Consider the following 14998-nt stretch of genomic DNA (forward strand, 5'->3'; position numbering starts at 1 on the left):
CTGTTCTATATTTGAGGAAAACAACTGATATATTCTCATTGTTTGGTGATAACACGCCATTCAACTAGTATCTCTGGAGGATGTTAAACAGAAGCTACTAAAGTTAGACATTTTTAAAATCAGCAGGTCCAGATAACTTGCATCTGAGAATTTTTAGAGACTGGCTGAGGAGCTTGATGGATCATTAATGTTGATTTTCAATAAGGCTTGGAGCACTGGAGGAGTTCCAGAAGGCTGGAAGAAAGCTAATGTTGTGCCAATTTTTAAAACGGGTAAACAGGATGACCCGGATAATTATAGGCCTGTCATCCTGATACCAGTCCTGGGCAAGATAATGGAGCTGCTGATTCAGGACTCGATTAAGAATTAAAGGAGGGTAATGTAATTAATGCAAATCAACATGGGTTTAAGGATAACAGATCTTGTCAAACTAACTTGATTTTTTTTAATGAGATTACAAATATGGCTGATAAAGGTAATAGTGTTGATGTAATATACTTAAACCTCTCTAAGGCATTTGACTTGGTACCGCATGACATTTAGATTAAAAACTAGAACGATATAAAATTAACATGGCACACATTAAATGGATTAAAATCTGGCTAACTGATAGATCTCAAAATGTAACCATAAACAGGGAACTGTTGTAGAGCATGTGTTTCCAGTGGCATCCCACAGGGACTGGTTCTTGGCTCTACGCGATCTAACAATTTTATCAATGACCTGGAAGAAAATGTGAAATCACTACTAATAAAGTTTGCAGATGGAGCCGTAAACAATGAAGACGACAGGTTATTGATTCAGAGTTATTTGACAGTAGTTCTCAACCAGGGATCCGGGGAACACTGGGGGACCCCAAGCAGGTTTCAGGGGGTCCACCAAGCAGGGCCGGCATTAGTCTTGCTGTGGCCCAGGGCAGAAAGCCGAAGCACCACCACATGGGCTGAAGCCGAAGCCTGAGCAACTTAGCTTCACAGGGCCTCCTGTGGCGTGGGGCCCCAGGCAATTGCCCTTCTTGCTACCGCCTAACACTGGCCCTGCCTTTTATATGCAGAAAGACAGTTGTTGTGGCACAGGTGGACTGTGGAGTTTTTATAGCATATTGGGGGGGCCTCAGAAAGAAAAAGGTTGAGAACGCCTGTTCCAAAAGATCTGCTCTAGGAATTACTGTGGGGCAGTTCTCTGACCTAGTGTGATCTCCTGTGTAAACAGATGATCACAATGCTCCAATCTGGCCTCAGAATACATAAATCTCTTTCCCACACCTTTTGTCTTGCCTATTTTGATTGTAAGCTTTTCAGGGCAGAAAATGTCTTACTATATCTACCTTTGTACAACACCTAGCAAAAAGGGGCTCTGATCTGGACTGGGGCTTTTGGGTGCTACCGTAATATAAATATTACTACGCTGAAACAACAGAGAGCTATGAGCCCCCCAGAACAGTTTCTATACCACACTGTACATGGTCTCGCTCAAGATAAAGTGGGACTGGGGTAGCTTCAATAATCCCAGGACACTCACTTTAGTGCCTCTTGCCGGCACAGTCTATAGCTGTGAACTCCCCCATATTTGGCTACAGACTGGCTAACCTAGTGAGGAGGGCTTTAAACTAGGTTCGAAGGGGGCAGGTGACCAAAGCCCACAGGTAAATCAAAAATATGGAGGCCTGGGAGAAGGGTTGGAATCTGGGGGGAGCATGGGCTGTTATAGCAGAAATAAGGGGGAGAGAAGACAGAATGGGGCTGGGGGAATCAAATCAGTATCTTAGATGTCTGAATACTAATGCAAGAAGTATGGTGAATAAGCAGGAAGAACTTGAAATGCTAGTAAATAAACACAACTATGACATAGTTGGCATCACGGACACTTGGTGGGATAATACACGACTGGAATATTGGTATAGAAGGATACAGCTTGCTCAAGAAGGACAGGAAGAGAAAAAAGCTAGGTGGTGTTGCCTTATATATTAAAAATGTATACACTTGGACTGAGGTTGAGGTAGAAATAAGAGACAGACTTCTTGAAAGTCTCTGGGTAAGGATAAAAGGGGTAAAAAACAAGGGTGATGTCATGGTAGGGGTCTACTACAGACCACCAAACCAGGAAGAAGAGGTGGATGAGGCTTTTTTTAAACAATTAACAAAATCATCCAAAGCACAGGACTTGGTGGTGATGGGGGCCTTCGACAACCCAGACATCAGTTGGGAAAATAACACAGCAGCTGGGCACAGATTATCCAACAAGTTCTTGGAATATATTGGAGACATTTTTTTATGTCAGAAGGTGGAGAAAGCTACTAGGGGGAAGGCTGTTCTAGATATGATTTTGACAAATAGGGAAGAACTGGTTGAGAATTTCAAAGTGGAAGGCAGCTTGGGTGAAAGTGATCATGAAATGATAGAGTTCATGATTCTCAGGAATGGTAGGAGGGAGAACAGCACAATAAAGACAATGGATTTCAAGGAGGCAACTTTAGCAAACTCAGGGAGTTGGGTAGGTAAAATCCCATGGGAAGCAAGTCTAAGGGGGGGGGAAAAACTGAAGACAGTTGGCAGTTTTCCAAAGAGACATTAAGGGCACAAGAGCAAACTATCCCCCTGCGTAGGAAAGATAGGAAGTATGGCAAGAGACCACCCTAGCTTAACCAGGAGATCTTCAACGATCTAAAACTCAAAAGAGTCCAAAAAAAAAAAAAAAAAAAAAAAAAAAAAAAAAGTGGAAACTTGGTCAAATTACAAAGGATGAATATAAACAAATAACACAAGTATGTAGGGACAAAATTAGAAAAGCCAAGGCACAAAACGAGATCAAAAACAAGAAAACATTCTACAAATACATTAGAAGCAAGAGGCCCCATCATCTCAGGCATTGGCACCCTAATGGCAGGACTGTCTGGCTATGTGGACTCTCTCCTCAGGCCCTACTCTACCAGCACTCCCAGCTATCTTCGAGACACCACTGACTTCCTGAGGAAACTACAATCTATCGATGATCTTCCAGAAAACACCATCCTGGCCACTATGGATGTAGAAGCCCTCTACACCAACACACAAAGATGGACTACAAGCCGTCAGGAACAGTATCCCCGATAATGTCACGGCAAACCTGGTGGCTGAACTTTGCAACTTTGTCCTCATCCACAACTATTTCACATTTGGGGACAATATATAGCTTCAAGTCAGTGGCACTGCTATGGGTACCCGCATGGCCCCACAGTATGCCAACATTTTTATGGCTGACTTAGAACAATGCTTCCTTAGCTCTCGTCCCCAATGCCCCTACTCTACTTGCGCTACATTGATGACATCTTCATCATCTGGACCCATGGAAAAGAAGCCCTTGAGGAATTCCAACATGATTTCAACAATTTCCATCCCACCATCAACCTCAGCCTAGACCAATCCACACAAGCAGTCCATTTCCTTGACACTACTGTGCTAATAAGCGATGGTCACAAACACCACCCTATACCGGAAACCTACTGACCGCTATACTTACTTACATGCCTCCAGCTTCCATCCAGGACACACCACACGATCCATTGTCTACAGCCAAGCTCTAAGATACAACCGCATTTTCTCCAATCCCTCAGACAGAGACAAACACCTACAAGATCTCTATCAAGCATTCTTAAAACTACAATACCCACCTGCTGAAGTGAAAAAACAGATTGACAGAGCCAGAAGAGTACCCAGAAGTCACCTACTACAAGACAGGCCCAACAAAGAAAAGAACAGAACGCCACTAGCCGCTACCTTCAGCCCCCAACTAAAACCTCTCCAGCGCATCATCAAAGATCTACAACCTATCCTGAAAGATGATCCCTCACTTTCACAGATCTTGGGAGACAGCCCCCCAACCTGAAGCAAATACTCACCAGCAACCACACACCACAGAGCAAAAACACTAACCCAGGAACCTATCCTTGCAACAAAGCCTGATGCCAACTCTGTCCACATATCTATTCAAGTGACACCATCATAGGACCTAATCACATCAGCCACACCATCAGGGGCTCATTCACCTGCACATCTACCAATGTGATCCATGCCATCATGTGCCAGCAATGCCCCTCTGCCACGTACATTGGCCAAACCGGACAGTCTCTACGCAAAAGAATAAATGGACACAAATCTGACATCAGGAATCATAACATTCAAAAACCAGTAGGAGAACACTTCAACCTCTCTGGCCATTCAGTAACAGATTTAAAGGTGGCAATTTTGCAACAGAAAAGCTTCAAAAACAGACTCCAAGGAGAAACTGCTGAACTTGAATTGATATGCAAACTAGATACAATTTAGGCTTAAATAGAGACTGGGAATGGCTGAGCCATTACACACATTGAATCTATTTCCCCCATATTAAGTATCCTCACAGCTTCTTGTCAAACTGTCTTAAATGGGCCATCTTGATTATCACTATAAAAGTTTTTTTTCCTCCTGCTGACAACAGTTCATCTTAATTAATTAGCCTCTTAGAGTTGGTTGGGCAACTCCCACCTTTTCATATTCTCTGTATGTATATATATCTCCTCACTATATGTTCCATTCTATGCATCTGATAAAGTGGGCTGCAGCCCACGAAAGCTTACGATATCTAGACTTCCTGCCCTATCGCGTGAGAGACTTACTTAAAAGAGAACTAGATAAATTCATGGAGGTTAAGTCCATTAATGGCTATTAGCCAGGATGGGTAAGGAATGGTGTCCCTAACTTCTGTTTGTCAGAGGGTGGAGATGGATGGCAGGAGAGAGATCACTTGATCATTACCTGTTAGGTTCACTCCCTCTGGGACACCTGGCATTGGTCACTGTCGGCAGACAGAATACTAGGCTGGATGGACCTTTGGTCTGACCCAGTATGGCCAATCTTATGTTCTTATATTGGGTGAACCTAGGGCCAGAGGAAAGAGCTCCCCTGTGACTACTGCTCTACAATAGTTTCCTGAAGTACCTTCCTATAGGAAGGAGACCAGCTGAGCTGTAGCCATAGATTCCTTGAGCTGATCATTGCACACTACCTTATACAGCAGAACCAGAGCCATGGAACAAGATGCCTTGCTCAAGGAATATCTTTAGTATAAATGACTGCAACAAACAGGATACTTCTGCAGTAAAAAAAAGGCATCTAACCAGGCTATTTCTAAGAAGTTCTTCAGCAGAAACTCATGCTGTCACAGGAAATAATCTGCTGTTATCCAGGATCACAAGGTGATTCAGGATAGCAGTTAACTCATCCCACTCCAAGCCTAGACTACTTCTCACCATAGGGCATGCTACAGCGCAGCATTCCTCCCACAGCACGAACTGCTGAGCTAATACATTCGGTGTTAAAACGTCTCCTTGACAACTAACCAGGAAAGCATTTACAGCAGAGAGGCCAGTTACAGCTCTGAATAAGCAGAACAAATGCAGTGATATTTAAAACAATGAGCTATTTGACTGTTTTAAATAAGTTGCATGGCTAGGAAGGGCTTTTCAGAGTGCTTAGCATGAACTGTATGACAGGTCATCTGGAAAATGAAACAAAAATCTAATCAAGAAGAACATACACAATACCTAATGGCAGAATACACTGCTCCACATTCAGCTGTATCATTATGTAATCCAGTGGTATGTTCAGACATTTAACTTTCGCAATACAGTTTTTCATCACTAAAGAAGAAGTGGAGATTTTAACCAAAAATAGTATTTCTTTCCCCTTCTATGCCACCTGTCATTGGAGGATTTCAGAGATTAATGAAGCAAACTTCCTAACACACCTGTGTTGTCACCAGTTTAAAGATGGGAAAAAACAGGCAGAGATGGGAGTGACTTTCCCAAAGGTCACCCAATGATTCAATGGTGAAGGAAGGGAAAAAACAGTTACTTACCTTCTGTAACTGTTGTTCTTCGAGATGTGTTGTTCACGTCCATTCCACATTAGGTGTACGCGCGCCGCGTGCACGAACGTCGGAAACTTTTCCTTCAGCGGCTCCCGTCGGGCCCGCAGGGTCTCCTTTCCCGCCAGAGCGGAGCCCCGCCCTCTCGTATATATATCCTTGCGGGCCCGACCCTCCCTCAGTTCCTTCTTGCTGGTGACTCCGACAGAGGGGAAGGAGGGTGGGAAGTGTAATGGACGTGAACAACACATCTCGAAGAACAACAGTTACAGAAGGTAAGTAACCGTTTTTTCTTCTTCGAGTGCTTGTTCACGTCCATTCCACATTAGGTGACTCACAAGCTTACCATTGGAGGAGGGTAGGAGTCAAGGAATAACAGACTGAAGCACCGCCCTGCCGACCCTCGCGTCATCTCTGGTCTGATGATGGACCGCGTAGTGGGCAGTGAAGGTATGCACCGACGACCAGGTGGCAGCCTTGCAGATCTCCTGGAGTGGAACCTGTGCCAAGAAGGCCGCCGAGGACGCTTGGGCCCTAGTGGAGTGAGCCCTGATCTGAGGTGCAGGCAAGTTGGCGAGCTCATAGCACGTACGTATGCAATGCACGATCCACGCCGACAGGCGTTGCGTCGAAATAGGCTGGCCCTTCATTCGTTCCGCAACGGCCACAAACAGCTGAGTCGATTTACGAAAGGGCCTGGTACGGTCCAGATAAAAAGCCAAGGCTCGCCGCACATCCAGGGTATGTAGGCTGCGGTGACTTGGGTCCGTATGGGGCTTGGGGAAGAACACCGGTAAACAAATGTCCTGCCCCATGTGAAAATTCGTGACCACCTTAGGAAGGAATTTAGGGTGAGGTCTAAGCTGCACCTTGTCTTTATAAAAGACGGTATACGGAGGCTCCGAGGTGAGGGCCCTCAATTCCGACACCCTCCTGGCTGAAGTAATGGCCACTAGAAACGCGACCTTCCATGAAAGGTGCGTGAGGGAGCAAGAGGCCAGGGGTTCAAAGGGTGGCCCCATGAGCTTAGTGAGGACCAGATTGAGGTTCCACGGGGGTATCGGAGGGCGCGAGTAGGGGAACACTCTGTCCAGCCCTTTGAGGAATCGGATTACAGTGGGATTGGAGAACACGGATCTCCCCGAGTCCCCAGGGTGGAACGCCGATATAGCGGCTAGATGCACCTTAATAGAAGTGGGGCGAGGCCTTGACGCTTGAGGTGCAGCAAATAGTCCAAAATCAGTGGTATGGAAGCCTGCAAGGGCTGGAAGAGCTGAGGCTCACACCACAGGGAGAAGCGTTTCCACTTGGCAAGGCAGGTTGCCCTTGTGGAGGGTTTCCTGCTACCAAGGAGGATTTGTTGGACCTCCTGAGAGCATCTGCGCTCCACATCACTTAGCCAGAGAGAAGCCATGCCGTGAGATGGAGCGATGGCAGGTTCGGGTGGAGCAGGCGACCCCGGTCTTGGGTGATGAGGTCGTGATGGAGGGGGAGGGCTATTGGAGTGGCCACGGACAGTTCCAACAGGGTTGTGAACCAGTGTTGGCGTGGCCACGCCGGGGCGATGAGAATGACCGTCGCCCTGTCCCTGCGGGTTTTTAGGAGGACCCTGTGGATGAGTGGGAAGGGGGGGAAGGCATATTTCAGGCTCCCGCCCCACGGGATTGTAAAGGCGTCCGCCATTGAGCCCGGACTGCGGTTCTGGAAGGAGCAAAACTGCGGGCACTGGCTGTTGTCCTTGGTGGCAAACAGATCCACCCGGGGAAACCCCCACCTCAGGAAAATTGAACGGAGGATGTCCCGCCTCAGCCTCCACTCGTGCATGAGATAGGACCGGCTGAGACGGTCCGCCAGCCCGTTTTGGGCCCCGGGGAGATACGCAGCCCGAAGGTGCACTGAATGGGCTATGCAGAAGTCCCAGAGGAGGAGTGCCTCGTGACAGAGGGGAGAGGACCGGGACCCGCCCTGCTTGTTTATGTAAAACATAGCGGTAGTGTTGTCCGTCAGAACTGACATGCTGTGTCCTCTTATGGTAGCGTGAAAGGTCTGGCAGGCGAGGCGAATCGCCCTCAGCTCCTTCAGGTTGATGTGAAGCAACCGTTCCTCCCTGGACCACAAGCCCTGAGTGCGCTGGTCCCCTAAGTGTGCCCCCCAACCCAGGTCCGACGCGTCTGTCACTAACGTCAGATCTGGTTGTGGGGCGGCGAACGGGACACCCGCACAAACCTGCTGTCGATCGAGCCACCAACAGAGGGCGCTCGATACTCGAGCCGGGACCGTGACGACCATGTCCAATGGGTCTTTGTTGGGGCGATACACCTGGCCCAACCACAGTTGCAGAGGCCGGAGTCTGAGGCGGGCGAGCCCGACTACGTGTGTGCATGCTGCCATGTGTCCCAAGAGTTGTAGGCAACATCTGGCCGTGGGGAATCGCTGAATGGAGGTCACGGCCTCCTGGATGGCCAGGAATCGTGCTACGGGGAGACTCGCCCGTGCCGCCACCGAGTCCAGGACTGCCCCTATGAAGTCCAGTCTCTGGGTGGGGACCAGTGAGGACTTGGGCACATTGATCAACAGGCCGAGTTCTCGGAATACTTGTAGCGCCAGTGCCACATGGGCACGAACCTCCGTCTCTGATCGGCCCGCCAGGAGCCAATCGTCCAGGTACGGGTAGACACGCATCCGCCTTTTTCGTAGAAAGGCTGCTACCACGGACATGCACTTTGTGAAGACACGCGGGGCTGTAGCCAGACCGAAGGGCAAGACCGTAAACTGGAAATGGCGCTGCTGGATAGTGAAACGCAGGAACCGTCGGTGGGCAGGGCGAATGGCGATGTGAAAGTAGGCGTCTTTCATATCGAGGGCAGCGTACCAATCCCCCGGATCCAGGGAAGGAATGATGGTACCCAGGGAGACCATGCGGAAACGGGGTTTTTGCAAGTACTTGTTGAGCTTGCGAAGGTCGGAGGCCCCCTTTCGCTTTGGGAATGAGGAAGTATCTGGAATAGAACCCTTTTCCTCTGCGGTGCAGAGGAACCTCTTCCACCGCCCCTACAGCTAGGAGGGTCTGTACCTCCTGCATGAGGAGTTGCTCGTGAGAGGGGTCCCTGAAGAGGGACGGGGGGGGTGGGTGGGAGGGAGGGGGCGAGGAGAACTGAAGGGCGTAACCTGCCTCTACCGTGCGCAGGACCCAGCAGTCCGATGTTACATGCGACCAAGCATGGAAAAAAAATGGGACAGGCGGTCCCTGAAACACAGGGGGGGATCCGGGGAGAAGATGGGTGCGCTGTCCTCGATCGCAGCTTCAAAATCCTTGTTTATTTCCCGGCTGCGGCTTGTTGTCGCCCTGGTTTTGGCCTTGGTTAGGCGTATTGTTGCGCCTACGCCTATTGTCTCTGCCCCGCCTACGGTATGGTTCCTGCCGAGGGCGAGGATGGTACTGCCTCTGTGGAGGCTGTGGCTTGAAAGGCTTCCTCTGCGTTACAGGGGTGTGCATCCCCAAGGACTTGAGGGTAGCCCGAGAGTCCTTGAGGCTATGGAGCCTGGCATCAGTTTGCTCCGAAAACAACCCCGAACCCTCAAACGGGAGGTCTTGGAGGGTGTTTTGCACCTCCGGGGGAAGGCCAGAAGCCTGCAGCCACGCTGAGCGCCTCATTACCACGCCCGACGCGATAGTTCTAGCGGCCGCATCCGCCGAGTCGAGTGAGGCCTGTAACGAGGTTTTGGCCACCGCCTTTCCTTCGTCCACTACGGCCGCGAACTCAGGTTGCGATCCCTGGGGCAAAGCATCCTTAAATTTCGACACTGATGCCCAGGAGTTAAAATTATGTCTATTGAGGATCGCCTGCTGGTTTGCGATCCGCAATTGGAGGCCTCCGGACGAGTAGACTTTTCTACCGAACAAGTCCAAGCGCTTTGCCTCCTTGGCCTTGGGAGCTGGGGCCTGCTGGCCGTGCCGCTCCCTCTCGTTGACCGCCGAAACGACCAGCGAACATGGGGTCGGGTGAGAGAAGAGGAAGTCAAACCCCTTAGGCCTGGTCTACACTAGGTCTTTAATTCGGATTTAGCTGCCTTAATCCGAATTAACCCTTCACCCGTCCACACTACAGAGCCAGTTAATTCGAATTAAAGGGCCCTTTAAATCGATTTCTGTACTCCACCTCGACGAACGGAGTAGAGCCTAAATCGATTTTGTTAATTCGAATTAGGGTTAGTGTGGACGCACACCACCGAATTACTGTGTTTAAGTTAATGGGGTAGTGTGGCCGCACACCACCGAATTAATGTGGTTTAAAACCGAATTAAGGTGCTTAGTGTGGCCGCGCACAATCGAATTTATACAACCTGTTTCCCAAATTCGAATTATCTAAATTCGGATTAATCCTGTAGTGTAGACATACCCTTAGATGGGGCGAAGTACTTCCTCTCGACGCCCTTTGCCGTTGGCGCAGAGGAGGCTGGTGTCTGCCATACAGTTTTATAGTTTGTCTGTACCGTCTTTATTAGCGGAAGTGCGACCCTGGAGGGACCCTCCGGGCTAAGAATGTCCACCATTGGGTCCTCCTGCTCCACAGTCTCCTCTGCCTGTAACCCCAAATTGAGGGCTACCCGGCGGAGCAGGTCTTGGTGTGCCCGATGGTCAATCGGGGGAGGGCCGGACACTGTTGTGCCCGCCACGGCTTCATCCGGTGAGGAGGTGGTGGTCATGGCCTTTTGTGTGTCCTCGTCCTCCTGCAACTCCTTATCAGGTGCGTGGCCCTCCGGGGTGCGCCCCCTGCCAGGAGCCAGGGACGGTGCCGGGCTCGGTGCCGAGTCTGCCCTATCTCTGTTGGGCGGTCTGGAGACCGTGGCCTCCGCACGGGAGGCAGGGCGGCACCGTGGGGAGCGGGACCGATATCCTGAGGGACCCGATCTCGAGGTTCTGGACAGTGGGCCTTGTTGGTGATAGGCCCACGGGGTCCAGAACGGCCATTGACCAGGATGGCTCCAATGCGGTTGCCAAGAGGCCTCGTGCTCTCTAGCGGCGTGCCCTCTGCGTCCATATCTGCTGGAAGCGGCCGAGCCCTCTTCCGATGCCAGGGATGGTGATCTAGAGGGCCATGGCGGTGCAGTTGAGCGGTGCCGTTCCGGAGTTGGGGAGTGGTGCCTTCTGGAGCGGGACCGTGAGAGGCGCCGCGCAGACCTGGATCTGGATCGGTACCGGCGGTCCCGGGACCGGGAACGGCTGCGGTCGGGCGGTCTTGGAAACCTTGCGGCCGATGTGTCCCGGTGCCTGCTCGAGACGGGCTGCTGGGACGGTGCCTCGCTCGCGTCGGGGCCTGACTGCTTGGCGGCCTGTTGCGCGGCGGGAAGCCGGGAGCTCACCGAGGCGGAGCTCGACCGGGACCGGCCCCTTGAACGGTGCCGAGATGGCGACCGCGATGGGCGCATCATCGCCGGCTTGCCTTTGGACGGCAGTCGCGGCGGAATGTCTGTAGCGCGGAGCGTACTTTCGGAAGACAACTCAATGAGGTCCTTTGCTGCCTCAAATGTGTCCGGGGTGGAGGGCTGTTCCAACAGTTCCTCCAGCCCTTCCTCCTCGCTCGACGCGCTTATCCCGGGGCTCGACGGGCCTTTCGGCGCCGGAGCCACTGGTACCGGGACCTGTATCGGGGCCGTAACGGCCTTGGCAGCACTCGCGGTAGTCGCCGGAGCCGACTTCTTGTGCGGGGAACGTCCCCGGGCCTTGGGCAGGCTCTTCGGCCCGGCCGGCGAAGAAGAACGGTGCCGGGTGTGTTCCCGTCGAGGCGGCACCGTAGGCTTAGTCTGTCCTGCCGGCGTCGGGTCGCGGACCGATGCCAGGGCACTCCGCACCGAGGTCAACGGTGCCGCGGAGGAGGAGGGCTGCAACGCCGCCTCCATAAGGAGCTGTTTCAGACGCGAGTCTCTTTCTTTTTTCGTCTTTGGCTTAAAAGCCTTACAAATCTTACAACACTCCTTCTGGTGAGCTTCCCCCAGGCAACGGAGGCACGAATCGTGCGGGTCGCTCAACGGCATAGGCCTGCGGCACGTGGCACAAGCCTTAAAGCCTTGGGCTTGCAGCATGCCCCGCCGCCCAGGGCCGGTGCCGGGGTAGCCCAACGCCTATCGCAAAGAGATTTTCAGGTCTTTACGAGGGACTAATTAACTGGTACTTAACACTAGCTTCTAAACAATTAACTATAACGAACTGATAACTATGACTAAACACTTATGCTAAGGGAACACTCTCTGACGAGAGTAGAGTTGTTCCAACGTCGCCACGGGCGGTAAGAAGGAACTGAGGGAGGGTCGGGCCCGCAAGGATATATATACGAGAGGGCGGGGCTCCGCTCTGGCGGGAAAGGAGACCCTGCGGGCCCGACGGGAGCCGCTGAGGGAAAAGTTTCCGACGTTCGTGCACGCGGCGCGCGTACACCTAATGTGGAATGGACGTGAACAAGCACTCGAAGAAGAACCCTTTTCCTAATCCTTGGCTTCCCATTATTACAACCTCCAAAATCAAGCATTCACTATTGGCAAATTTTGACCTACAGACTAATCTGAGGCAGTCAACACCATTGGATCGCCTTTATCCCAAGATGACGGTGGTATAAGAACTGTAAGCTCTTTGAGACAGAAACCCATCTTCCTACATCTATGACATGTCCAATGCCCTTTGACAGACACACCTTAGCAGCACATTATACTGCCATGTAGATTTGTAGCAGAGGAAATCCTTGAACATCCTGCAATGGATGTCTCCAGAGGTCAATTAATATCATTCTGAATGCTAAAAGCTATCGGGGGGGAGGGTGGGGAAACTGTCCCACAAGACCCCAGACGGCCTATTCCGGACACTATACTGAAGCATGAGGCTGACCTGGAGAAGCCCGACAAGAGCGGATATATTCAAAGGCCTTAGAACTCAGCTCAGAATTAATTCCCCTCCCTGTCAGATCCACACACTTTAGCAAAGCATTGATACAGACGCTTCTCGGGTTACGCAAAAAGTTCCGTAAGCGTTTTTGGGGGGGTTTTTTTGCTTTTTTGGCGTAATTGTCAGGTATACGTCCCCGCAAATATGGGGAGCGTCTGTACTTCAAAACGAACAATGGATTCCTGCAGGAAAGCAAGGCATAAGCAGCTTTAAAGCCTCTGGGAAGGGAGAAATACTGAACTGCAGTGTCTCCACTGGGCTCTTCCTTCTAACTTCAAACATGTTAATAAAGGGGAAGATTTGGTGAGTTCATGAGTTCCATCTACCTACCTGACATCACAGACTGCTTGGTAAAGCAGTTATTCTCCCCATAGCTACCACCCTACTCTACTTCCCCAGACACACCCCTTTTGCAAGGGTACATGTTCCAGCAGGATAGGTGCACAAGGCTCAATTCCAAACCTCACAGCTTTGCACTGCAGAGAGGGGCTAGCGCTGGTGGAGGGTGTTTTCCTCAAGCGACAGCAAATCAACCCACCTAGTGCCCTCTGAATCTTGACCACCAACAGCGTTTGAGGAGGTGGCTAGTCCTCAGCTACAGAGATAGCATGACAATATGGCTACGGCTGACCCTGGAGTTAGGAATGAACAAAGAATCTGCCCTTGCAGCCAAATCGAAGACCTCCACTCAACTGACAAAGTATCACTAACCGCTGCTAACCAGAAGAACAAAAACCCTGTAGCCAATGGTCCCGGAGAGCAGCACCGGGCATTTCTCCATACTAACCAATCCCTTTGAGCCCCATTACCTGTAGTAATACCTTCAGTATGCCACGCTCTCCTCCAGTGGTTCTAGAGACATCCGGTGAGGCAGGGAGACCTGGTGCGCTGCTCGCAAGAACACAATAGCAGATGGAAAGGAGTAGGGAATTTAAGTGGAATTGAAATACTGCGGATTTCCCCCCTTACAAAGTGTTCCACAGAATGATAAAATCAGAACCTCTGCACTGCATGAGAAAGATGTAGGAGGGATAAATTAGACTGACATGTTCATTAACTATTTCCTTCATTACATTGTGTTGCTAGAGGGGACGCAAGCTATCTGCTTACTACCAACCACTGTTCTAAGACTAAAAGTTACATTTACTAACTACATACAAACTCCTCCCCCGCAAACTGCTAAAGACATTTTTCTACCATAGAGAAAGATTCTGGCCTTCCGGAAGGGCAAAAGGTAGACACCGAGTTGAGAAACTAACGATTGCAAGAACTAAAGGTAAGTATATTGAAACAGTCCTCTAATCCAGTGCTAGTGGGGAAGAGGAGTATACCCAAAATTTAACAGCCCTAGTACCAGGATACGCTGGCACTACAACAGTCAAGTTCAGCGCAGGCATAAGCAAGTACAACTCTGATGTCAGTGGGAACTCAGCACCACAAGATCAGACCCCAAAGAGGTAACACCCTTTGCTTACAGTAAAAGCAACTGTCTGAACACTAAGGCCATGTCTTATGCGTCACTCTGGAAACGTACCTGGATTTTTCTTAGCGGGTGAGGTATTTTCCGATTTGCTTTGTAGCAAAAGCTGCTTGTCTAAATCCTCTAAGATTTAATTCTGCTCTTGCTAATGTTGCACGACAGGGAGATTTTCCTGGGGGTGCTCGAAGCAGCACAGACTAAAAGGAGATTTGTGAATGGGGCTGTGTAACAATATGCGTCACTGAACATGCTGCCCTTTTGCTAGGCTGCTCACATCAGACTGAGTAAACTCCTCTCCTTCATGAAGCACTTTCCAGTTGCCAGAGGCTGGTGCTTACAACATTGAAGAGGCTGGGGGAGAAGGAGAAGAGAAGGGGACATTAACATTTTACCTAATTTGAGGTTAATTTCAAAGAGAATGTTTCAACTTGATTTACTGAAACTGATTTAAAAAAAAAAAAAAAAAAAAGAGAGTTCCTGTCCTGATACAGCCCTCTTTAAATAATATGTCCAACATTTTCAGACAAATGTGGTTTTCAAGTTGGTGATGGCCTTTTAAAAATGTGAAACAAGTATAGGAAAAAGAGGATCAAAACGGAGGTGAAGAGGCATGTTATACCTATTTTTGAATACACCTCAGTGGTTTTCCTGAATTACTTACAACCAGGAGTTTGCCAACCTCCCTGGCTGTATATATG

The 14998-nt window shown here is 50.1% G+C and overlaps 1 protein-coding gene across 1 annotated transcript in view; it reads right to left on the reverse strand.

The window, feature by feature from the left end:
* Positions 1 to 14386, reverse strand: part of PIP5K1C (phosphatidylinositol-4-phosphate 5-kinase type 1 gamma) — a 53526-nt gene extending 39140 nt beyond the window's left edge. Inside the window, exon 1 of the mRNA XM_024203225.1 lies at positions 14355 to 14386. The gene's annotated coding sequence lies outside the window, so the exon portion shown is untranslated. The remainder of the gene's footprint in view (positions 1 to 14354) is intronic.
* Positions 14387 to 14998: the final 612 nt, after the last annotated feature.

The sequence above is a fragment of the Terrapene carolina genome, unplaced genomic scaffold, assembly GCF_002925995.2.
Source record: "Terrapene carolina triunguis isolate 2854851 unplaced genomic scaffold, T_m_triunguis-2.0 Scaffold194, whole genome shotgun sequence".
Classification (NCBI taxonomy): Eukaryota; Metazoa; Chordata; order Testudines; family Emydidae; genus Terrapene; species Terrapene triunguis.